Genomic DNA, 27,068 nt, shown 5'->3' with positions numbered 1-27,068 from the left:
ACATAGATTTCAACAGTAACAGACAAAATTTCTGAGTGTCAATGAAAAAATAGATGTAAAAAAAAAGATCTTGCCCGCCACAGTGGCAGGCCTTAAAAATAGTTCATTTCAGACCCTGGTAGAACAACATCATTTGCATTGCAATGCATTCACTGTTTGAAAAACAATGAATGCATTTTCTTCTGTATCAACGCCATGGTTAATATTTGGTCCATTCGAGACACATTCATAACTTGATGAAGACTGTGGCTTGGGGTAACCCTTTGAAACCTGAGCAAATTGGCTTGATATCTTTTAAAAACACTGGAAGAAAGCAATGAGCAACGAAAGAGGGAATCACCAAAAAATAAGCAAGAAATTAGAAAAAAAAACATTAAGAAAACAAGGCAAACAAGACTTGGAAAAGGTACTTTAAAAATATAATTATATAAATATAAAAATTTTGTAACATATTTTTACCAAGTTGTTTTTTTTCTCTAGACATTTTCCCCAGCTTTCGAAAAAATAATTGTCCAAATATGCTAACTTCTTGCAATTTGTGGAACATGCTCTTGAAAGAAATCACACCAATTTGCTCAGGGTCAAAGTTTTTAAATAAAGGCATCTGGAAGCAAAACAAGTAAAATGATTTTTCTTTTATCTTTTAAAGGGTTAAAACCAATACTTTTGTAGGGAACTATAGTGATCACGGTTACAAGAGGCCAATGCTGAAAAGCAAGTCCCTCATTTTGTGTGACCCTTCCCTCCATCCAGCGCTGCTGTGTCTCAGGAGGTAGAGCGGTCATCCACCAATCGAAAGGTCAGCAGTTCGATCTCTGGCCCCTGCAGTCCACATGTCAAAGTGTCCTTGTGCCAGATACTAAAGTGTGCATGTGAATGTGCTGGTGGCACCCTGCATGATAGCCACCAGTGTATAAATGTGTGTGTGAATGGGGGGAATGCTGGCTTGTGTTGTAAAGTCACAAGAGTGGTCGCTAAGATAAGATATAAACAGTCGCTATATATTTGCAATCCATTTACCAACCTCTTCCCTCTCCATAATAACAACACACTACTTTCTCCTTTGTTTCCAATAGACCAGACTACTACTGCTGCAAAACAAAACATTTGCTTTGGAGGACAGTCTCCATGACCCACAGAGACTACAAAAAGCTACATCCTACTTCCCACAACACAGCATAACAATAAAGCTCACATTGGACAAAACTGAACTGCGCCTCACCTGGAAAGTGGACGACATCAGGACATGATATGACACAAAGCCGAGGTCAAGTCAGACAGTTTCCAGCAGCCTTCAGTCTGTACAAGAAGTCACAAATAAACTCACATCCTGTTAGATCTGGTTCTGAGTTATTAAACAGTCAGACATAAACCTAACTAGCATGCAGTGTTAAGTAATCTGTGATAATTCTGTGAAGGCTTGGCTCATCTCAAAGGAGCCTGGTGTCAACACGGACAGTGATGGACCTGGGTGTGAACCTAGATCCCTCATCTGGAAAACAGCCGCAGCTGGTGGCAGTGACATAAAGCCGCGGTCAAGTCAGATGGTTTCCGGCCGCCTTCAGTCTGTACAAGAAGTCACAGAAACACTCACATCCTTTTAGATCTGATTTTGATTTGTTAAAAAAGTATGACACAAATCTAACTGGTGTGCATTGTGCAGCAATCAGTGGTGATCAGTTCTGTGCAGGCCTGGCTCATCATGAATTAACCTAAAGGCTAGGTTGCTGTGTCTCGGCCAAGAAGTTGCACATAAACATACCAAACTTACTGCCAACTAACACCTATTGCTCCTGTGTGGGTAGAAATACCCCTCCATAGCAACAGAAGGGGGTCTGTATTCATAATTCAAAATGGGAAACTGGAAGACTGATGCTAGTTAGCTGGATATCACATTAACAGCACAATCTAATGTTGAAGGAACAAAGCATATTAACCCTGTGCCAGTGAACAATAACACAAACCACCAGGAAACATTTCTGTTAAGAGCTCTATAGCTAAGGAAAAACAATCCTATTTTACAAGTTTGTTTCCACAGCACTTCCTCTTGTCTTTAGCTGTTTATTTACAGTTTTCACTTCCATTTTAACTCTTACGCGCTGAGCTGTACGCACAATCAGAGTGATTTCATTCACCGACGGGCTCCACCTCCGCCGCTGCTGCTTCAACATGCTACATCAGCGGAAAAAAGCCGTAGAGAGTCGACGACGGCCAACAGTGAAAGACACACCGCAGCAATGAGGGCGACGGACGCTCACCAATGGCCTAACTTTTACCAAAGACCGACCGCTGGCTTGGTGTGTCAGGGCTTTAAAACTGTGGTGTTGTGAACCATGACAGTGAGGAACCTGGATGTGAACCTAAATCTAGATCTAACTTTAGCTGCTTGCAGACCTGATGGCAGGAGCTCCTGTAGATTCCTCTTGTTCAACATTAGAAGGAGCTGCTCCTTCCTCATTAAGGAGGGCAGACCAGGTGTCTTCTCCCACTAGGACTACTGCAACTCCCAAACCATCTAGCAGGGAGTGAGTGTGCTATAAAATGCTCCAACAGCATGCCTGCACCAGTGCCGACTGACCAAGATCAACACCGAATTCCATTTGTTACTTTTCAAATAAAGTTCCTTGCTTATGCCCTTATAACCTGCAAAATCTAAGACAAACATTTAATACTGTCATACAGCTATTAAGATCTTAAATGCTACATTGTATTTGTATTGATCAAATACACCCCTCTCTAGTCTCTAGAAAACAGTAGTTGTGTTTATTTTAAAGTGGTACCACCATTGAATCACAGCACTTACTCTTATTCCTACTGATGTATTATTTATTATTTGCTGATTTATGTATTTGCTTATTCATTTAGGATCTTTATTTATTTATTTACTTTAAATAGAGATGGATAATATAGCCTACAAAAATTCCGGTAAACAGAAGTACAGCCTACAGAACAAATTAAACAGTTGATCTAATGCCAGCATAGAGCATTATCGTAAGTAGGAATAAATGCAAGCACAAGTATAAGAAAACAGAAATGCAAAAATGGAAATACAGTAATAGTAAACAGTTAACACAATATGTAAATATATAAATACTTAAAAAAATAAAGCATGTATAATATGTTGAGGATGTAAGTGTGTAAAATATAACGTAAAGAATGACAGTAATAGACAAGTAGCACAAATATGTGGATATTTAAATTACAATATGGATAATGTGTTGAGTGTGTAAGGTGTGTATAAACTGTACCTTATGCTACAATACAATGTATCGAATTTCCGCATGGTTATGAAATATTGTAACGGCTCCTTTTTCCACCACAGAGAGGGAAGTTTGTCCCAAAGCTTGCCACCGTATTCATACCCTACACCTTGATGGAAGGAGTTTCATTCAGCTGTGAAGGTGTCACACTCTGAAATGGAGTGGGTGTGGGTAGGGTCCTATTTGGGAAAGGAACTTCTTCTCTGTCCACTATTTGGCTCCCTGCTGGCAGTTGCATCCAGTTAAAAGACTCTAGGGCTTACCTACAGCAAAGTGAAGAGAACTGCCCCTTTCTACCTCCAAGCCATGCTCAGACCTCACAAAGTTTTCCTTTGCCTCTGGGCAAATTGATTGATTGCACCATCACTCTAAGGATTTAGTAATGCAGACTAACTTGCTCTTGCCCTATGGTGGTACATTGACCCTCTTCAGACAACACCTAGACACCCCTGCTTGCACTTACCCCTACAAACTTGGACACACCTTTGCTTGCTCCTGTGCTTATTGAGTTTTACTTGCACATATTGTGAGTCTCTTAAGGTCCTGCAAAGTTGCAAAAGACATACAACTTTGTACACAACTGTTTTCAAAGGCAGAACACGACTCCCTAAGACATGTACACTGATCTCAGCGTGTAAATTTGGTGTGGTAACCCTTTAACTTGGGCTTCAGATTCTTGATGAGGGAAGACAAGTGTTGCTGAAGACAGCTTCAAAATGCATGTTTAGGTTCACTTCAAAACAACACAACGTAGGTTAAAGAATTCATGAATGAAAACAACTACTACAACTGCTGAGCAAAAGTCATATTTTTGGCTTCAACATGCATATTATCTCGTCTCAATTATTTGGTCATGAGACACCTTTTATAAGACACTGGTCTGTATGTAGGAGGGCAGAGGCACGGACATGATGTACTGCTGTTAATAAAACAGATTTTAACATTGGGTGTGACCACGGGTGTCTTGTATTTTTGGTCTGCCCCAGGCTTTTTGTGCGAGGATATTTTATTTTGTCTCCATGTCTAGTTTAGCTGCAGGCAACTTGCCTCTTGCTGACAGATGATAACAGCTTTATTCACAATGACTGTGACAGGGAAATTGTGCGTGCATGGTTAGGGGGCACTATGTGTGTGTGTGTGTGTGTGTGTTTGTGTGTGTGTGCGGGCTTGTGCATTTTTTTTTCATTTATGCTTTTGCCCTGGGGGAATATTTAATTCTAAAAGGCTTCTGTGTTGTCGATTAAATTTGTTTAAAGCACGGTTTAACTGGAGTGCTGTGACAACTGTTTGATCACCATTCTGAATAAATACTTTGGTGAGATCTGAGCGTTCAGTTTAAGCCACACAGTGGCACATAATCAATAACATAAATGGCTTTTCAATTTACTTTAAAATGGCCAAATTAGCCTAAGCCTTACTGTAAGGCTCCTGGAGAGAACTGATTAAAAATATGTTTATTCTTGATATTTCAATGCAACCTGGACCCAGTCATCATTAAGCTATAGATTAAGAAGCATATGAAATGTAGATATAGAATGACAAAAACTTTCCTGATCTATGCAGTAAGGATTTGTGTGCAAAATATTCCAGCGCGCAGTGTTATTTCATTATTTAGTAGTTTGAAGCAAGCAGTGTGTATGTGCAGATGTTGCTAAGCAGCAAGAGAAATGGTCCAAAGGGTCTACCTTTTCCAACACCTTGAAGAGTTTTAACCCTTACTTGTCACTGTGCCAGAGCCTCCACCTGCATTTCTGTTTGGGTTGGTAATTCTGTGCATGTGTTTGTGTGAGAAAAAGAGGATGTGAGGGTCGCAGCATCTTAAACCAGCTCAGTCCTGAGTCACCCTCATGCTCCAGTGCTCCAACACTTCTCAGTATATTCTACAGACGTTACGGACCCCAGCTGTTTCCTATTTGTGTGTTAGGAGGCACCACTCTGAACCTGGCACTTTCACATGCTCACACACACTCTCTCTCCAGACAGCATTTGTCTCCCGGCAGCTGAATCACAACTACAGTCCGCTGAGGCCGATAACACAAACAGGTGAATCGGTGGCAGAATCTTGAATGTGCAGACATTCACACCTTGTTCTGTTTAATTGGTACACTGAGGGATAAAGGTGGTTCGATGACAGCTGCATGTAGATAAGTTGCTTATTACTGTTGCATGTGGACACCTTCTGACTCCAATTTCGGTAATTTTTCATGTTGCACTTAAAAGATGATAACATCCAGCTTCTTAGTCAGGGAGGAGTATTAAACATTGAAAAGTGAGGAGCACATTAAATGAATAAGTCTTTCAAATCCCATTAAATACACTCAGTAATGAATGTCAAGCTACAACTGCAGAGTTGTTTTTCCTCCTCTCTGAAAATGTTATATTTACATCAAGGTTTCCACAAACATTTAAACCAAACACACCTTGCCATGTGTGTAATTTGTAGGTACACAGAGCAAACATGTGGAATGTCTTTGTGTTATTATTTCATCTTCAAAATGCTGTATGCATTCTTTTAATTTAATTCATATATATTTGTATATATATATATCTAACATATATATCTGGTCTGATTACTGCAAAAGCTTGCATCCAGTCCTCTTGTATTTGGTGGACTGGGAGTGTGGGGGTTGCTGTGGGAGTATCGGGTCATTGCTACAAGTCGTCTGGTCATAATAGAACCAAATTAAGAGGTTTGTGTGTATCCTTGGCCAATCAAGCACAATTTCAGTGGGTGTTGGGCTTTTCCAGGGTTGTCCTTTGTCATTGATTTTGTCTGATATTCATGGACAAGATCTCAAGGCACTGCTGGGTAGAGTAGAGTGTCCAGTTTAAGGAACTAATTTCTCTGCTCTTTGCAGACAATGTGGTTCTTGTGGCTTCATCAGACTGTGACCTTCAGTATTCACTAGGGTAGAGTTGGGTCGATTTTCAGTTTTGCTGCCCCAGTGTATCAGCTTATCCAGCTGATTTTAAGCTTGACTTTAAGCAAACTGGCTGAAAAGGCATTTTCACTGTAACATGTCCTGGTAAATAAAAAGTAGCCTACACCTCCAACGTGCACTACGCAATGGTGCTAAATCTATCCTGGATTGCAGTTTTAATAACCTGCAATAGCTTGCAATAACATGCAATAACATGCGATATCTGTTTTCCATGTAGACGGGGCCCCAGCCTGCCAAGTCATGTGTGACACCCAGTGGTAAAACTTGGTGAACCAGTCCAGTCTAGTATTTGATGTAACATCAAATGGGTTTGAACCATAGACTGTATATAAAGATGAATGATACATCCCCATTCCCCCAGTTTTTCTTAATTGCAGCAAAAATCTCCCGGATACGGCTGCTGCCATCGTGCTCTCGTGACATAATCCAGAGCCAAATTCTGCAAAGCAGCGATCTCTGCAAGAGTGGAATTCCCGCCAAACACAATTAAATAACTCACTAAACCAAACTTATGAGAAAAAGGATCACTTGAACATACAGCAGTGTGATAAGAATTACCTTAAAAGACGGACACTATCTTTGGTAAAAATTTATTTGGCATGTACTTTAGCTTTTTAGCTTGGCCCATGTCCCGTTCACTAACATTAGGGGGGCAGACTTCATGACCCACACTGCAGACAGATACCAAGGGGAGATCAAAATATGTAAATTTCACTTTTGGGGAGCTGTCCTACAGTCCATCTCTAATACAGTCTATGGATTAAACATTTCTACACCGGCCCAACCCTACACTAGAGCGGTTTGCAGTCATGCAAAGAGGTCTGGGGGAAAGTCAGCACCTCCAACTTCAGGGCCAACAAAGGATTGCTCCCTCTAAGTTGGGAGTTAGTTGCTACCCCAAGTGAGGGCAATGTCTTGTTTACAAGTGAAGGTAAAACAAAACTTGAGATTGACAGGCAAATGGAAGAAGCTTCAGCAGAAATGCAGGCGCTGTATTGGACCATTGTAGTGCAGAGAGAACTAAGACTCTCAATGTGAGAGCCAATCTACAGCCCAACCTTCACCTATGGCCACAAGCTTTGGGTAGTGATCAAAAGAACAAAATTGCAGATACAAGTGGCTGAAATGAGTTTTCTCTGTAGGATGGCTTGGCTCACTCTGATAGACAGGGTAAAGAGCTCAGACATCCGTTGGGAGATCAGAGAAGAAGTGCTGCACGTCCAACTGGTAGGAACGCCTGGGGATCTCTCAGGGGGAGATGAAAGACACTGCTAGAGACAGGGACTAGCTTACTGAGCCTGCTGCCACTGCGACCCGACTACAGATAAGCCACAAGAAATAGATGTATGGATGGATTTCATGAGCTTCATGATATGCACTGAAACATGAAGCATCTTTGCTTTCTTCAAAGCTATTTGTATCTAACACTTCCTTTTTAGATAGATATGTATGGTATGAGATTTGTAACTGAAAGTTTTTGACCAGGCAAGAAAATCAAAATGAAAGTGAGATGGCCTGGAAAAGTTTTGTAAATAATGCATGGTATATTGGAGAAGAGTTGTTCGATGTGTTTTTATTTTAATGGACTTGCATCACAGCTCGGACTGGTCTGCACCTCGCTGTCTGTCTGTTCTCAAAGTATAAACAGGCAAAAAGTTGCCCAATAATCTGAACGCCTAGAGACACCCCAAAATAAGAAGTTAAAGCCTAGAAACACAAATATTCTACTATTTTCAATCTTCAAGTAAAAATTCCTTTAAAAAAGTATAAATGATCTTCTTAAACTACAAAAATGACTGAAGTCAATTCACATCCCGGATTGACTTCTTTAACAGCTGGTGAGCATCAGTGCACTGAATGATTTACAGCTAGATCGAAGTCTGATTGTGGTTCTTTGTCTGATTTCTGAAGACAAAGAAAAATACTAACTGAGCCACCATAACAGCAAAGAAAAAGGACCAATTCCTGTCAGTCACCGCCCTGCTGCGAGTGGAGTTGTTATGTCTTAAAAGAAACAAAGACGGTTTGAAGAGGTCCAAAAGTGCAGATAACTAACAAGACTGCCAGGTTATTTTCTGCAGTTGATTTGTTGTGGATGTACTGTAGGTGTGGCATGGGGTGGTTTGTGTTTGTTTTTTAAGGGAAGGGGTGTGTGTTTGCTCTCACCCAGTGCTCTTTGTTGTGTTATACTGCGCTTCATTTGTTTTCTTAGTTGAAAATCCCCTTGAGATATAATGCAAATGAGCTGACTTTTTTTTTAAAGACATGTTCTGTGTTCAGACAGCTAACAGCCACTCTGCTGCTGAGCTACTGCGGGGTGGCCGAGGCGAGCTTGCCGAGTGAATGGTGCTAAAGCAATTAGCATGTCCGCTACCTTCTGACATTCTGCATACTGTGTGAAGAGCGTCTCATTAAGAGAAAAAAAAGCCCTTGTGCAACATCCCTGGCTTTAATACAGCTGTGTAAAGCAAGCCAAAAGAAATCTAACAGTATCAGTTTTCATTTGGATTTAAAATTTGTATGAGATGAGATCTGTTACAAGCACATCTAACATAAAATCTAACATAAAAGAGCCCCCTTTGTGCCATTATTCGAAATGAGTGACATTTTAGGCATTGATTTATGCACTGTGCAATGAGTGCAACAGTAGAAAAATATCATTTTGTCCGTGACTAAAATTCCAAGAAACCTTTATTCACTAAAGCACATATTGAAAATGTAGAAATGGAGCCCTAGGTAAAAAGGCGTTAGAGATCCTTTTAAAGCAAAAGAGAACTATCAAGATCAGATTGTGTAACAGCTGTCCTACAAAAAAGTGGCCACAACACGTGTGATCAAGTAGTCCGTTAGAAACGAGATCAAGAGGATGAAGATAAAAAAAACAAAAAAAGAGTTTCTCCATGCAGCAATGAGGCTGGTGAGAGCCAGAGATTGACTGTGGAGGTGTTTGATGAACCAGCAGTGAAATTACTCTCACTATTCCACTCTCCCCTCCAGCGGAAGCACAACTACCATCGCCACCTCCACACCTGGCAATTGAGAGAGAAAAGCTGATCAGTCATGGAACAGTTGTGAGCGAGTGTGTTTTTGTGAGTGTGTCTTTCTGGCAGCCGCGCCATTTCTTGCGGGCATGCACGTCTGCGCACTCGTTCGCGGGAGACTTTCATTATCCAGTAGCTGATCCCCTACAGTAGCCAGATAGCCTGATCTCAGCATCAGTCTCTCTCAGACTCTTAAGGGCCACAGTTAAGAGGTTCCTTCTACGGCACTGAGCTCAGGCAATCAGAACTGGGATATCCATCAAAGAGCTGGCCACGCTGTCTTGTGCAGCTCACTGATCCGATTTTGAGCCTCATAATACTTTCCAAATCATCTCTCCATTAGTTGGGAGAGGTAAATAAGTAGGGGGGTAGAAGGATGAGGTCAGGAGGAGGGAGAAGAAGTGACAAACGAGACAAAGCTCATTGATTTTTCCCTTAGAAGAGATCATTCAGTGCAGCCGAGCGTGTTTAGTGTTTTTTAGAGCTTTTGAATGACGGGACAATAGAAGAAGAGACCCCTGGGGCAGGTGTCTAACAGACTGGCCCTTAAACAGAAAAGTCATTTATACTCAGAATATTTCCTGCGTCATGTATGACAGGGGTGTCCAAACTTTTTTGAATGGGGGCAAGATTAGATCATGTGGAAATACCTAGAGGGCCAGCTGCTTCTCTCATCATTTGGGTTATTAAAAAGAAAATCACATACAAATGACACAAGCACAATTGCTTCATCTTAAGTGAAAAAGTATTCAACTTTCCACGGCTCCTAAAAGTGGCAGCCCTCGCTTCCAACTTTATGCTCCTTTCCTGTGGCCATGTCTGTTACTTTGCAGATAGCATCTGTTATTAGGTAACCATTAGACCTGTTTAGACCTGGAATTAGCATGCATTTCAGTGATCCAAACATTAGTGGACAACCGAGACACATCGCCGTTCATACCTGTCCCTTTCATGCGTTGCCAGCAGACCACTTGTGATCAGATTTCATCACTGCCTTACACACAGTTTATTCATCCCCAATTTTGCTAGCTGGTCTCTTGCATGCTTGCTACTTACGTTTGTAGTTGTGTCAGTACAGCTGGAGATGTTGCTGTTAGCAGGAACAACACATCTCCTTCCATAAGGCAAAATGAGGGATGGTCATGCAGCTCTTTGTCCAGTTATAGAGCATTAAAACAACCACTACGTCCTACAGTGAAGATGTGGTCCTTTTTGGAGACACATCAGGATAATGTTAGCATTTATACTACAAAACATATGTGGTCAAATGTGTCCCGAACGACCTCAGTAAGTGGTTTGCGTGACTGGATTGGAAATGTGTCTTGGTGGCCGTTAGGACCTGTATTTAGCACTATCTGGTTGTGATCGGATCACCTGAGATGCATGTTGATCTAAACAAGGTGTTTGCTCGTTTACCATCCGTCAATGAAAACACATTAGTTTTGCCTACGTAGTTCCTACTTGGTGCATGAATACAAACTGTATGACTATCCAGCCATTGTGAGGTCAATGAAAATAAATGCAGTGATCTTGCTTGAGTAACCAATATTGTGTTAATCATATAGTATATTTTAAAAGACAAGCCAAGAACTGTTTAAACTCGGTCTGAGGGCCAAAATTGCCTGGGTCTCTGAACACGACTGATGTATGAAAAAATTTTGTGAGGTCTTTAAACATGACATTTTTCTGACTTAAGCCAACCTTATTAATTACAAGCCTCACTACTCTGTGACAACATCGAGATGCCAACTTGCAACACATTAACCATGACAGATGCTTCTTTACAACACCCTCATTGCTGGCCAATAAGCATTTACAAGCTAGTTTAGTATTTAATGATGTCTGTTTATTTAGATACATTAAATCATTACATGTGATATTCCATACTTCATAAACCTAGAGAAATTACAGCGTCGAGGAGGTCATTGTACTGCTTGAGCCGTTAACCCCGAGATCAATCTCACTTGAAGTTTTATCTTGAGGCATGATGGGAAGGAGCTCACTAAGCAGATTACACCATTCTGTAAAGTTTTACAGACCCTTAAAATCCCCGGTTTCAGCATTTACCAGACATATACCACATTATGATAAGCCTTATCGCTGCAGATAGATACAATGTATGTTGCATTTGTAATTTTCCAGAGAGAGATTTTGCTCTGCGTGGCTAATTAGAAAAAGAAAACCCTATAGAAATGCTGCTGCACCATAAGATTAACACTACATCCATTTAAAATCTGACTTCCCTTGTGAAGGCCATCCTGGCAGTTACAAATTGGGTACCAGGTGTCTTGTGGGCAGCAGACAGAACGTGGAGGAGATAAGCGCAGCCTCGCCTCCCTGCCAAAGGACACGGCAGATTATGAAAGAACTCATACATATTCTGCAAAACCCATTGCTGTCTCCATCGTGAGAGGCGACAGCTACTCTGACTTTCTGTTGAAGGCTCCAGACCACAACACACCCCCACCCCCCATCGCCACCACCAACCCCCAGAGCTCCTGATACATGGTCATAAAATAGAATTTCATGGCTTCAGGGGTTATGCAGAGGGCTAGTAATTGTTGTGCTAGTGTCAACCCATCATGCACACACAAATACATGAATACGCACAATTAACCCTCCAGAATGTCCATATCCTCATTAGCATGCCTGTCTGCACTCATATGTGCACACACATGCATCCTATGCATAAGTGTGGCAACTAGTACATCACCCGCTTTTGATCCTTGCATAATTACACTTGCAGATCCTTCTGCAACCAACAGACTTCACTCTATAAATAACATTTAAGGTCCCATAATGTAAAAAAAAATAATATTTTCTGTCTTTTGTTTTGTAAGGTAGGTGCTATAAAAATTGGACTGGAGGAAGAAATCAAAGAAAGAATATGTGACCATTTAAAAATATGTTGGTACAGAAATGAGGGCTGGGAATGTAGAGCATGCTACTGGCAATATTTTTGTAATTGTTTTTTTGTCTATACTGGGATAGTGTTGTTGATTAGGCATATATAAAGAGCACAGACAGAGTGGTTTAAGTGTGTGATGGACACGGGTGAAGAGTTGGTTTGTGATTGTGGATTAATAGGTTCGAATAGAACGGGGTTAGGACTAGACAAGCATTTTACTTATTTCTTACAGCTTTTTGGACATGAAATGTAAAATTCATGTTTCTTATTGAAAATCTGTTATAAATGTTCACTATTATTTTAGTTGTTTATATTTTTGTGTTATTTTTGCCAATGTGTGTTTTTTTTAAATGTGCATAGTATTTTATTTATCATTTTCTTTTTTATGTTGAAAACAAAGTACATTCAATTCACTTTAAATCTTTGAAAGTATCAAAACGCCATATTCACGGAGAAATGCACACAATCCATTTTCAGAAACTGCCTTTAAATGAGCCATCGGGACTCTTGTGAAGTTGTGAATTCATAACTGACTGAATCACAATGTTTATTTATAACTTCTGGGTACAAAACTTCTGCTTCACATACATAAAATCAAATGGCAGTGAGCAAACTCTGCCTTAACTGATGAGTTATTAGTGACCAAAATATAATGAAGCCCACTAAAAAAAAATCAATATCAGTTTAAGTGTTGGCTATATTTAGAATATTTTCAAACAAAAACAGCTTTTTCTAACGTGGTATGAGGCTGTTGCATCAAAGTTGGCAGTTGCTGGTCTGCTGCAGCCATGATTGGTCAGTGTGTATGTAATACTGAGCAAATATTCAAATGTAGCATACATCTCCACTGATAGAGTTTTTCAGGTGGATAACATACATTTTGTTGTGGCCCTGTCCACAGAGGCACTTCCACGCACGCTTAACTTCCCTGCTGGTAGATTTGGTTGGTCAAAAATGAAAGCGAAGAAACAAAGTTCACATAGTTCGGACAACTATGTATCAGCTACAGCTGAAAATGACAAAGGAAATAAACAAGTTTGCCAAATTCACAAATCTCAGCCATTGAACGCTACTGCCAATTGTCTACCAAGAAGTGACTGTTGTTGTGAGTGCAACGAATGATTATTCAGCATAGAAAGTGCCAGTGCAATGACCTTCCATAAATTCCCTGGTTGCAATGAAGGTTTGGAGACACCAAGAACGCAGCTTTGGAAGACACAGAAACACAGACTAATCAGAGCAGACTGGGATTTTCATGGTGGAAGTCTTAAAGAGACAGGTGCTAAAACAGAGTGCTTTAGGCAGAGGGTAAATAAAGGTATATTCAGGCAGACGGTATAAGAAAAAACAGTAAGGACTACTGTAGAACTATGTACTTTTTAGAGTTGACAACTAAGTGGAGGCATAAATGCAAATGCAAAATGCACACAGTCACCTCACCACACAAACCTACACACACACACACACACAACCTCCACCATCTGCCACAGGCTCGTATGATAGGATTTTCTCACAGTAATTCGATATTTATGTACGTAGTTAACCTTTTCATCCTAAGTGAGTTGGAGAGGCTTAAATAAGCAACTTGCTCTTGTTGTTCCAATAACTGCTGCTTCATGACCTGTCTAATGGAGCAAACTATCTGCTGTGCATGCCTCTTTTCGCCCGACAGCAATTACTTTAATGCAGGTATGAGCAGAGGAAAAAAAAAAAGAAAAAAATCAATACACATGAATCTATTTTTTATTAATGTTCACCACTAAATCTCCTGCAGTCTTTGACCAGGGACTCACAAGAGTGGATATTAAACACGTGACACTGTGGATATAGGACAAATGTTTTGTTGTTTTTTTTTTACAAACATGAACCTCCTCATTGCATGGTTAGTTGGCCTTCACCTCTACTATAATACTATATAATACTCTACTATAAATGGATAAGTTGCCATTTGTAGTATATGTTACACAATTGTAACATGTAACATTCTTGTGTGTGTGTGTGTGTGTGTGTGTGTGTGTGTGTGTGTGTGTGTGTGTGTGTGTCTGTGTGTGTGTGTGTCATTTTCAGAAAATGTGTCAGTCATTAACCACCCACCCAAATTTGAATTGCAAGAGATGCCGTCCAGGCTATATGATATTAGGTTTCAAGTTATGAAAAAAAAGAGCAGTATTCTCTGCTCAGAGACGCTGGGGGTGTGATTACAAAAAGAGCTGAAAAAGAAAATCAAGTCCCTGCAAAATTAGCAGCTAACCCAGAAACACATGTGACATGCCAACATGTTCTCATCAAGATTTTTTCGTGTACATATTACACTCTAGGTATCCCCCTGCATTTGCTGTTTACGTTCTGGGATGCCACAACAAACTCTGGGATGTCAACAAAAGTAAATGGCTAGGATTAGTCAACAAAGGCAAGGATAGTTACAGTTAGGCAACAAAAGCATGTGGTAAGGTTTAAGAAAAGGTTTGGCTCCACATTCATACCAGAAGTGAAAACCAGGGCTCTGTGTGAAAGTCTGGGGTTTGTTAGACTCATCCCAGCCAATCTCTAGGGACCTTCCAGTTCCTTATATTACGTTGTTACCGGCAGCATTTCAACCTAGTCCCCTTCAGTGGCTCTTCATACAGCTGTATCAAGTTCTGTCCAGCTGATTTGTCAACTTACACCGCCTCTCCGCGCATCATGCTGCCGCAACAGGTGCCATCTATCTGAATGGCGGCGTATCATAACACCGCATAAGATTCTGTCAGGCCACATTACAAACCAATGCTGCCGCACAGCTTATCAGACCATCGCAAAAGGTAGCTTTTGGCATCAGCATCTTCCTAAAAAATGTGAAATTGCTGAAAAAGTGGCAGTATTTGACGACTTTGGAATGAGAACTGGCTGAACATACAAAACCCCCGAGCCAAAGAATGAGCTACTGCACAGCAAGAGACTCTCATCAGCAGATAACCCAGCAGCAAACACACTTTATGGCTGCACAGCACACAATCTCTGAAACAGAGCCTCTGCATAGTTATAGCAGCTAAAAGCAGCAAACTTTAACGCAAAAAACACACCCACACCAGTGAGCAGGAACTGCCAGGAGGCCAAGTAGAGGATTTGGCCAGAAAGATTGAAAGGTATGTTACTATGCTCTTTTGCTTGTTTTTATATGATTGTGGCATTTAAGAGAGATTTTTATTCACTTATTTATAGATTGAAAGAGCTAAGAAACCCCATGGGCCATAGAAAATTCGGCAATCAAACACGGGGCAAACAAAACAGCACTGATGCTACAAGCACTCTAATGTTAATAGTAACCTAGTTTTAGATAGCAGGGCAGGGGTTTTGACAAAGAAGGCTCCAATTGACCAGAGCATGCTTTTAGGCCTGCCCAAAAAATACACAGGAATGGTGATAAACAGTTCAATGGTCCAACTTCATAATTCAGGGCTAAACAGTGTCCAGTCTATTCACGTTTTTAACAAGTATTTTCTAACATGTAAGAAATTTTTTGAAAGTCATCACTGATTTTGTTTTACTTGCACATTAATAATAAATCCTATCTTTGAGAAAACTGCACATGATTCACACATCCACTGATTGGAACATGCAAAATTGCCAGCTGACTGCAAGAAATATTATTTCTTCCTTACCTTTCATTTTTATCATAAAGGCAGATAATGTGGGTCATTTTAATCATCAATATACACATTTATGTTTGTCAAACTCTTTGATATACAGGTACATACAAAATGTCACACTCTTTTCATGTATCTTGATCTGCGATACATCATCAGTATATAAATATCTGTAAAAAAGGCTATTATCAAGACTGATTGGAGAAAAATGTGGGAATATTTGCTTTTAATCTTTTTTAAAAGCTGACCTGCTTATCAGTCACAGCTGTATTAAAATGTAATAATGTCATATCAGGTGGTAGAGCAGGTGTAAGATAAATGTGCACAGTTCATATCTTAGAAATGTCTTTTACCACAGTGTCACATATTGCTTTAACATATTCTAATGAAGTTATTGAGAATATTTTATATCTTTTGAGTAAACTGACCACAAACAAATGCCTCACAGAAGTGTTTCTTGCTCAAGTAAGAGACAAAGTGGAAAAGAAAGAAGAATGCAAACATGCTCTCAAAATGCACTTCTGATATCAACCTTCATGAGCATCACTTTCACTGTGTGTGGAGCTGTGTTTGTACACACACTGATGAATCGCTTAGGGCCTAAAAATAAACATGAGTGCAGGGAATTAAAATCAATGGAGTTAAGGCACATAACAGCGACGGGGTTAATGCAACATGACTTGCTGGGGCGAGAGGAGAGGAGGGTGGGCACTCACCTCTGAGTCAATGGCTACACATCAGTCGCTCATTCCCATTTTGACCGCAGCTGCGACTCCAGAGGGCCATGATTCTGAGGCAAACGAGAAACAAGAGGTCAGCGGATTCTACAGAGGCAGCGAGAAGAGAGGGCATGCAAGAGTAAAGATGACAGCAGTCGTTTATGGTGACAGGTTTAGAGGTTAAAACGTATAAAACATCTCCTTAGGACTTACATAACTCGCTCTGAATTCTGAAAACACATCCACAAAAGCCGTGTCTACCAGCTAAAATGATGGAAAACAACCTTTGAACATGCTGGAAATACAGTACAGGCTTCACGCTGAGAAAATAGAAGCAACAGAGGTTGCTGACAAGCTAGTCCCATCAGAGCCTCCATTTCCAAGATGTCTCTGCAGAGAACAGGATTCAACTGATCCTGTGCAGTTCATGACATACTCGCTTGAATGTCAGCCGTGTAGCAGTCAGTGGATGAAATGTTCGGTTTTTCATTGAGCTCTCACCATCTGCAGCTTGATATGCGACTTGGGAGGGGAGATTAAAGACTATGAAGCGAGTGCATCAGGAAAGCTGTCATTGAATCATAGGGGAGAAATAAGATCTGACTTTCACTGGGGGGACATTTTCACAGCCCAGCTAAGCTTTAGCTCACAATTAATATTTAAAAAATATAACCTTGATGTATAAAAGCAATAAAAGTGCATCCCTGCAGTGGGTAAATGAAGAGGTCTTTGCAGACTCGTCATTTTTTAACAAATCCCATGAAGAGACCAAAACCAACAATAGACTGATCCTTCTAACAAGTGTTACCTGTGCATCCAAAGACTGATTTGGCATATCCCTCTGTGCAATAGACCTCCACAGTTTTCTAAAACCTTAAGGTCAAGGTCAGCTTTATTTATATTGCACCATTCATACAATCATGTAGCCCAAAGTACTTCAAAATTTAAAACAAACAAATAAATGGACATAAGGGAAAACTCATTATGGAAAAGTCCAAAAACAAGACTTTTAAACTAAGGCAACGAATGATGCAGCACCTTAAATAAATGTCTTAGGGTTTCTTTTAAAAATGTACACAGAAGTAGAGTCCCTCAGATCCTCAGGCAAACTCCTCCAGAGTCTACAAGGTCACAGTGGCTAAACGCTGACTGCCCATGTGCTTTTGTTGAAATAACTAAGATGACAAGGAGGTCAGCTACAAAAGCATCTGATGAAAAACCTTGGTACATATCTAAAAAAGCATGTCTGAGAGGTGACCTGATTTTATAGGCCATACTGTGGTTTTAAAACTAACAAGACGAACAACTCTCCCGATGCAAACATAAGATTATTTCCGTTTTTTACAGTGCTGATGTCCTAACCTGCTCCCTGCATCAGCGAACAGGCTGAGTAACCTGTACTAAAACCCTCTTGATATGCCTTTATTTTTGCAAAGCTGTGAACACCTCCAACCTATTTTCAGAGCAACATCAAGCTGGTGCTTAAGCTCGATAGGCTCCCTCAGTGATGTTGTTGCTTGAAGTATAACTGGATAATTTTTTGCACTCTATCTGCCACAGTTCGCTCACACGCTGTGAGGTGAAGAGGCTCGGACATACTTCCTGCCTTGAAAGTCTGTGGATAGCCACAAAGGTGTACACAGTTCCATGTATAGTATAACTGAGGGTCAGCATCAGCCCCAAGCTGTAAAAAGAGAGGGCTGTGAGGTGAGCTTACCCTCCTCATACTACCAACACTTGGTGAAATAGAAACTAACAAGATGCTGCTGGGTCTTGAGTGATTGTCTGTCCAATATCCAACCCTAGTTTCCACACCCTCGATCACACGTGGATGTGGAAACTATAAATTGGCCTTAAGAGTCTACAGCTATGCTGAGGCTGTAGTTAGGTTACAGTTGTGTTATGAGCTAAATGCTAGCTTCAGCATGCTAACATGCTGTTGTTTACCAGGTATAATGTGTACCATGGTCAATATGTTTAGTTTAACATGTTAGCATGTTACCTGCTGGTGGTGAAGGGACATCAGAGGATCAACAAAGTTTTTATGATTCCATAAATATGATACCATGACTTTCGTTACCAAATTTCAGAGTCATTGTTGTTGTTAAGAGATTTGGGTCTTGACTAAAGAGGTTGACTAACTGACAGAAACACTGATCAACACTGCCATCACTCGAGCCATGTCACTGGTGTGGCTAATTACACAATCATCTGCTCCTGGACAATTTCAATAGTGCACCAAATCTATAGCTGTAAAACATCCAAATGCTTTATTTACCTTATGAGGGCTGAGAGCAATGCCCATCCAGTGGGAGTGGGAATATATTTAGTGATGGACTAACATATTATTGGTTTTGGTTTTTTCAGGGGATTTGTTGACAATAACAAAAATACAGAACGTTGTCAGCCGTATCCTCACTTCTAAAGAAAAACAGAAAACCTAGGCTGAAAATCTGGAGATGCTCCATCGACAATAAACATGAAGCCATCTTTGTGGATTCATAAATTTGTGAGAAGTCCTTATTGTGATTAAATGTACCCTTGTATAACAGGAAGGCACGCATGACCGAGGCGAAAAATGTGGAGCAGAACTGAAGATGAATTTGCTTCATGAGGGAACAATAGACAGACAATTCAATTTAAGTTGTTTTGTTGCTAACTGCCCAAACATTGTTAGAAGATCATAAAAGTAAATGGCTTTACAGTTGTTTTTTATGCTTTTAAATGGTAGTGTGACAGAAAAGGTTTGAAAACCACTAAAGACCCTCCAGAAATTGTCACTTGATGTAATTTTTTTAGTGATTTTAATCTGACTTTACATGCTTAGATTTATGTCCCTGTTATTGGCACAAATATAGAATAAACTGTCTCAACTTTGAGCACTGCCTGGGGAAAGGAAAGTCACTCTAACCCATGTCCAGAAAAAAATACAGTGTTTATATTTAGGGCTTTTAAACATGCCTTGTCAGTGTTTCAACCTTATTCAAGTTCAGTCAGTGACTCAACTGAGGTCAACCATGCCATGGGATCTGTATGTATGCATGGGTGTGTGCATGTGTGCACGCGTGCGTGTTTGAGCCATGCTATCTCCACTGTGCAGCCCTGCACCCTGGGCTCCGCTTGAGTTGACAGACTTGCACTGCCACCCGCCTGGATGCCACCAACAGAGAAGCTCTCCTGGCTCTAGTGGCTGTGTATCTGTGTGCAAAAGGGTGTGACTGTATGTTTGGACATGTTTGTGTAAAAAAAAGAGATATATGAAAATCTTAAATATGGTTATGACAATGCACAGCAACTAAATGCTACAAGTCTTCATCTCATAGACAGCAAATCAAGACTGAAAATATTGAGGACTGGAGTCACACCGTCATGAAGGCCATGTTAGGACAAGCTTATGCTGACCTTACAATAACCGACTTTTAGAGTGATTCCACTGTTTCAGAAACATTTCCAATGCCAGCATAAAATCATGAGAGTTTAAAGATCATTATCTTATTCCCTGATCTCAATTGTTTGGTGGTCATAAAACACAGTCTGAGCTGTCTTAAGTCATTTTCTCGCATCTGGATGCACTGACAAAATAAAAAATGTTTAATATGATCGTGAGGTTATAGTCTTGACTCATGCAAATACCTCTCCAGCACCAAACCAGAAGCAGCACATAGAGTAGACACACACAAGAAATAGAGACAAGAACGTGAACAAATCTCTGTTCTCCTGGACTGTGGAGAAGGAGGAGAAAACGAGTTTGTGCTTAATTCTGCATGTGTCAGATCCACCAACTGGGGGTCAGATGCATAAACGCTGTGCACGTACCAAAACTATGCATACGCCTTTTCCCAAACATAAACTGGTATTAATAAAGGAGGGATGTGTTGTGCATACCTCACTGATTCCTCGGAGCAGGTGTACACACAGTTTTAGCTAAAATAGCTGCAGGCGAGATGATAAGGATGAGATTAAATGTAAATTAAGAGATAAGATTGTTTTTAGAATGTTTGCCAATTACACTGATTGTGTTATGATTTTTGCAGGCTGCACCATGTTCTGTAAAATGTCAAAGGCATATATATAGAGTTAATTTTAAATTATTTATGAGTGATTAATTTATCATTATATCTATTTACGTTCATCTCACTGTTAGTGATAGTTTGTCCTGTGAAGCATTTTGTAAAATCTGTTTCAGTATGAATGAATGCTATGTGCTATGAATCATTGCTCATCCTGCTGACATTTAATAATCAGAATGATTGAGATCTTATCACATTGATGGTTTGCAGAAATGTAATTAATTAGATGAATTAGTGGTACAGACACTACAAATATGCACAGCCGTGTGGAATGACAGCTGCTCTAGCACTGTCAGAAAACCTCGCCAATACGAAGTTTTGGGTGCGGAAATGAGGCCTTTGCCCAGTGCCACAGTCATTAAGACTTATAAAAACAAAATCAGGCATAAGCACGGCTTTATAAATCTGACCAAAAGAATGTGTATGTGCATTTCTGGCTTTGTGTGTACACAGTTTTAATTCGTAATCTATACAGTTTTATGTATCTGGCACCAGCACTTATATTAGTGAGAAATCTTCCTTTTAAAAATGTGTGTCTCTTATTTGGTCACCTCCCATTAAAGTAGCACAGCTAACCAACAAAGGCTGGTTGTGAGTTGGAGCGACAAAATCCAAAAGTTTGTACACAAATTCATTTTATCTTATTAGTTTAATCAATAGATTATATTAATGCCAAATTGACAAAGGTACTGTCAGCATATGAAGCAATTTATCTTGTGTTTTCAATCTTATGTGTTTTTGCACACACATAAAAAAATGTTAATACGTCAAATTTCTTATGGGGAGTTTGGCATGATATTCTATATTAGGAGCAGAATGGGGAAATATCTCAAAAGGAGTCTAGTGTAGTCTTGTAACTAGAGACCCTGCAAGATTCACAGTTTTTGCAAAATCTTTCAGTATGTGACTAAAAGCTGACATTGTCTTTAGATGTGAGAAGGTGTCAGACTTTAGTCTTTAAAAAATGTCTTTTAAAGTTCTCGTGTATGTTATTACTTTAGGAGAACAAAGAGGAGCCTTGTGCTCAATGGCTAAAGAGGCGGCTGTTAACAGAATCTAGGTGTTCTGAGATTCGGAGAGCCATCCATCTTTTATCCATACCTGTTTTTTTATGGCTGGAGTCTATCCCAGCACACACTGGGAGAGAGGGCACCACCTGGGCACGTCCATCACATATACAACCATTCAAACTCCAATTCACGCCTACAAGAAATGTTTAGTCGCCAATTCACATTGCCTGTTTTTGGAAACTGGAGCACCTGGACAAAACCCACGCAGACACTAGGAGAACAAGAAAACTCAACACAAAAAGGCTGCATGAACAGACTGCCGTATTCAAACCCAGGACCTACAGCCAAACAGTTTGGGACAAGAAAAAATATTGTTTTTTTCATGTCAGCTGCCAGCAAGTCAAGTACAGGAAAACAGACCATACCAGCAGACAACACAGAAGAGACTGAAACCCTGAAGCCTTAAAAAAAGAGAGGAAAGGCAAAGCTTGGACACCAAGATAGCAGAGACAATAAGTGAACACTGGTGTGGCCTTGTCTGGATGTAAAGTTCCACAGATGAACAAGAAATTTTGAAGTGAGAATGCTGTTTCAATCAGAAACACTTACACACTTACACCATGAAGCAACTTTTTCTAGCAAATAGTTCCAGTTAGTGGTTGAAACGACTCTGCTCTTTGAGGCAGCTCTCAAACAATCTGAGCAGAAACGAGGGTTTTAGTCGAGATGACTAATCTTCCCCTTAAAAGATTACTCAACTTATTTAACACTGCACTCCTGTCAGACTCACAATGGACAGTCTGAAAAAAGTATCGATCAAGTAGAACCAGATATACCATCTTTTTTTTAATACTTTTTCATTGTAAAAACAGGCACTTACATTACACACAATCAGAGGTGGACTTTCTGTAACTTTCCAGAACTGTCAATCCCAAATTCACACCCATTTCATGCAGGTGTGGGGAGATCAGAGAGTGATCTCGGTTTGAACTGCTTAACACAACTACTTCTGTCACTTTCCATGTGTGCAAATCAGTGCGACACTAAGAACGGCTTCCATGAGAGACTGTCTGAACATGTGCGCTATTATCACCATGTTTAAACAGTTTCTTTGTCACAGGCTCGTGCCATTTGGAACAGTGTTTAACACGTTTGCCTTCCAGCGTGGTTGGAAGGCGCACTCTCCAAACTTTTAGTCTTTCATGCTGGAGGACAGAGTTTGTGTGTCATCACAGATCTGCAATTTTAGTATTTTATTGTCTGTGAACAGTTTTCACTTCACCTAAGTCAGCGTTTTAAATGTCTATTTCATACCATAATTATGGTTTATCTACCTGTAACTTCGACAAACATGCTACTATTCGTTTTCGTTTACTTTTCAGTTTTGTATTTTTCGTCTTCTTTTTTTTAAATTTACTCTGCTATGGAAAGCGTCTTTGGGTCTCATAAAAGGTAAAACATAACTCCAAGCTATTATTATTACTATGATCTTTACAATACCTTAACCATACCATTGCTGCTATGCTCAAGATAGGTTTGAATTTTAAAAACACTGGCATTTTGTGCTTTTTAGACAATCATTTTGACATTTTTAAGTGGTGAAAGGATTGATTTTTGTTTTTTAAAATAAGTGACTGGATATAAACTAATTCATCATTCCTGCTCCATCATTTAATACTGATTAATATTATAAAGGCTGTGACACCTGTACGGTATACTCTATGGGTATCACAATATGAGACATACATGTGGATATAGACACTGATGTTTCTCATTGCATTAGCCAGGGCAGAGGAGACTGAACCTGCCGCAGGGAGAGGCATCAGTGAGGAAATGTGTTAGCCTCAGATATTTTTTTTATCATCCTTGAAGAAGGACTTGGAGGCATTTACTGTATTAGCAAATGCATATTAGCCACCCTATGGGCTAGCTGGTTATCTGGTTGTAGTAATTGCATAAAGTCTTATAGGGCTACACATGAATTATCAACAAGTGTTTTAATTTATAATGCCTGTAAATGTGAAAACACTCGCTCCCACCCACACAGTGAGGAGATTTCACACATCCCTCCGATCCATCCAGCCCTACTGGCTGTCATTCAGTCACTGCAGTGAGGAGAAATTTTCTCTGGTTCTTAATTACACACAAAACATGTGGTGTTTGTTGGGTTTGCATCACCCCAGTAATCAAGCCAAAGCTAGCAGACTGACAGGCCTAATGTGTTTATTACAAGACTCTTTCTAGATGAGAGGTCATTACTGCAGAGGGAACAAATAACCTGTTGATTCAGGACAGATGGTAACGTCTCCAGATTAGAGGTTCTTATAATGCTAGCACTGCATTTGCTGCACTACAGATCAAAGATTTTAAAATCAAAAAGTCTGCTATCCCTGGTGATATTACATTTTTAAACAAGCGACTAGTCTGATTACATTTTACAACTTAATAAAATTCTAGGCTGTTTAAAGTCTCTGTGGCAAAAGTATGGGATAAACTTATTTTTGTCTCCTGTTGACTGGTTGATGTTTAAAAGTTTTGCAGTCAAAGCAAATGAAGTGAAAATTATGTGTTCCTTCATCTCCTTTTCATGAGCCGCATCAAAATGTGATCAAACACTGTCTGCAATAAACTTTGAACCTTTGAAGAAAGGTCCTTCATGGAAGAAGAATATATATACACACACAAACACACACACACACACACACACACACACACACACACACTGAAGCACACATATACACATACATGCACATGTGTGTGTGTGTGTGTGTGTGAGAGAGAGAGACAGATATGGAAATAAAGAGAGCGAGAGAACAGTTCTTCTTTAAAGTGTTGCCGGGGGCTTTTTTATGCTACAAAGCCTATCCTCAGATCAAATACACCATGGGTTAGGTCTTCATCAGTTGGAGAAATCGTGCACACAACAACCCTACAACAGATAATAAGCTATATTTGTGCAGACATTCTCAGCAATTCACTCATGGAGCTGTTTTAAAAATGTACAGTATTTACACATGTAATAAGTGAATAAGACCATGCAAGACTTTGACATCCCTCTCATAATAAAATGTATCTACAGCCACGTGCATGAAGCTGGTATTGACTACTAAAAACAAATATTTTCCAATATCCTTACTAGAATTTTGTTTTTTTGCAAGCACCAGTTTTTATGCATTTTGCAAGCCTGATTTCCTTTTTAAAATGTTGACTTGCTGTTGCCTTGTGCTCTTCAGACCTGCCCTGTTTATGACAGACAACTATGAAAACAACATTAAGTCCCTTAGCAGGATTGATATAAATCTGTTCTGATTAAACAGGCCTGCATGTGCTTCTCAGCAAGGATTTAAAGATGATTTGATTATTTTTGACCACTTGGGGACACTGAAAAAAGCTAGAAACATAACACTGGCATCATATTACTGTAAGTTGTCATGGCTACAGTGGAATCGTTTTTCTGGCTGACTGATAAAAAAAAACAGTCCATGGGGCTGAACATCCTTTAAAAAAACATGAAGCCAGTACCAATACCACTTCCCTTAAAGCAATACTAATACTTATTACTTCAAATCATACTTCATTACATATCCAGAATGTGAATAAAGTGGCTTTTATAACTATTAAACCTTTTGGTGGCATCTCGGCATGCTGAACTGCTAACTCCATCAAATACACCACGCTCAACTTCACCACAGCTTGGTTTGAAGCTGCTGTGGGAGTGTGAGCTGCATGCTGGGGACAGTTCTGAGATTCTGCCCGACTGCACATACACAGTGACAGGGCTAAGTAATTGCATCAAACGGTTGTTTATGTGTTTAGCAGCAGAGTCTTGCCGTTTTGATGTGAGTTTGTGGGACTGTTAAATGGCTCGGTGTTGGATGTCAGCTGCTGCTGTGTTAGCATTTGCTCACCAGGTAGACGTTGAACTGGTCATTCCCGAGAAGGAGAGCAGCTCTGGAGATGACAGCAACAGAAAGTTTGCTGATCCAGCGGTGAGTCAGGACAATCCTGGATCAGACACCTGGTGCAAAAAGGATCAGATACAGGTTTTGTTTGACTGGACACATTTCAATACTATGTGGTACTGAGTAATTTTGGTTAATAGATTAAAGATATTAAGTACCAATAACCAGCCCTGCCAGTCCAGCAGTCACTTTTTTAGCTCTGTTTTTGTTCTCCGCCATTTCATGGGGAAAAAATCTGTATCTTTAACTGCTAGATGTTACACTTGCTCCAACAGTATCTGATATTGGTGCAATTTGGTGCTGGGCAGGCAGTGTACAATGAGTTTTTAGAGCTTCTTTGCTGAAAAGGAGCGCATCGGCAGACCAGAAAACCAAAATAATGATCCAAAAGACATTAACAAGCACTGCAGAACTGTGTGGAGTCATAGTCATGTGATTCTTTAACATAATTATTAACTAGCTCTGTTTTTGTTTTTTCTTTTGTGTTTTTTTAGTTATTTTGGTCTCAGTGTGGATGATAAGCTTTGAGAAAAATCTGCAGAGAAGAAAGGCCATTCTGAGTTGTGAACTGCTCTTTAATTTTTTTCTGCATTTGTGTGGACATAGCCCGGCAGTGCGGTCTCAAGAGCTTATGGAGGCTCTGCAGGCATCTGATGCGCAGGGACGTGAACCAGCTGCAGCACACACAAAGGACATCAAAGGGCACTACAATTCTCATTTTAAAATAGTTTGCTGTTTTTCAATCTCTTTAACATAAAAAAAATAATGCTTCCAGGGCTGTGTAGGAACGGAAAACCAAAAAAGGGAGTTAAAAAAAGGCCAAGAGATGCAAAATATCAAATAGGAGAGAACTGTAGAGAAACAGTTTAAGGGATAAAAATTAATACATTACAGCTTTGCTTGTTTGCTGGCAGGTTTAAAGAAGGACCCCACCCTTCACCTCATAACCACCATACAGGCTTCTTGACTAGTGCTTCAAGCCTTTCAATTTTCTTCTATTGATACATATGAAATGGCCTCAGCAGGCAGCCGTTTTCAGGGAAAAAGCTATAAAACACAAACCCACAACATAGCACAAAACAGCAGACAGACAAAATCAGCAACTAGATGGTGAACATTGTGAAGCATTTAGTGGCTACAGACAGGCATTTCCCTCAGGAGTTAATACAGACCAAAAATAGAAATAAAAAAGGGAGCGTATTGGACTTACATCTGGCAGGTGGCAAAAAAACATGACTCCAAATGAATGACAAATGAGCTCCGTGACTGCTGGTTGTGGGGAAAATAAAGTGTTTGCTAACAATTTTCACAAGTCATCTCAATATTTAAGGTTATAATGAGGGTCAGGTATCGTTCGGATTTTTCACGATAATGGTGCTAAAATGATGATTTGAAAACGCCGTCTAAACAGTGCCGAAACAAAATGATAGTCCCTGCCATAAAAGGGCTTTTTTTGAAATTCTAAAGACAAATTTGAACATGAAATTGAACAACATATAAACTCTTAACAGTTTGAAGAATACTTAAATA

At 39.9% G+C, this 27,068-nt stretch overlaps 1 protein-coding gene across 1 annotated transcript in view; it reads right to left on the bottom strand.

The window, feature by feature from the left end:
* Positions 1–27,068, bottom strand: part of grid1a (glutamate receptor, ionotropic, delta 1a) — a 355,831-nt gene that overhangs the window by 303,853 nt on the left and 24,910 nt on the right. Inside the window, exons 3-4 of the mRNA XM_042502252.2 lie at positions 25,485–25,594; positions 16,494–16,567 (exon numbers count right to left, since the gene is read on the bottom strand). The gene's annotated coding sequence lies outside the window, so the exon portion shown is untranslated. The remainder of the gene's footprint in view (positions 1–16,493; positions 16,568–25,484; positions 25,595–27,068) is intronic.

The sequence above is a fragment of the Plectropomus leopardus genome, chromosome 13 (assembly GCF_026936395.1).
Source record: "Plectropomus leopardus strain MGB_pleo_1.0 chromosome 13, ASM2693639v1, whole genome shotgun sequence".
In the NCBI taxonomy this organism is placed as follows: domain Eukaryota; kingdom Metazoa; phylum Chordata; class Actinopteri; order Perciformes; family Serranidae; genus Plectropomus; species Plectropomus leopardus.
Note: the sequence above shows the minus strand (reverse complement) of the source record. Positions and strands in the feature narration are given on the sequence as shown.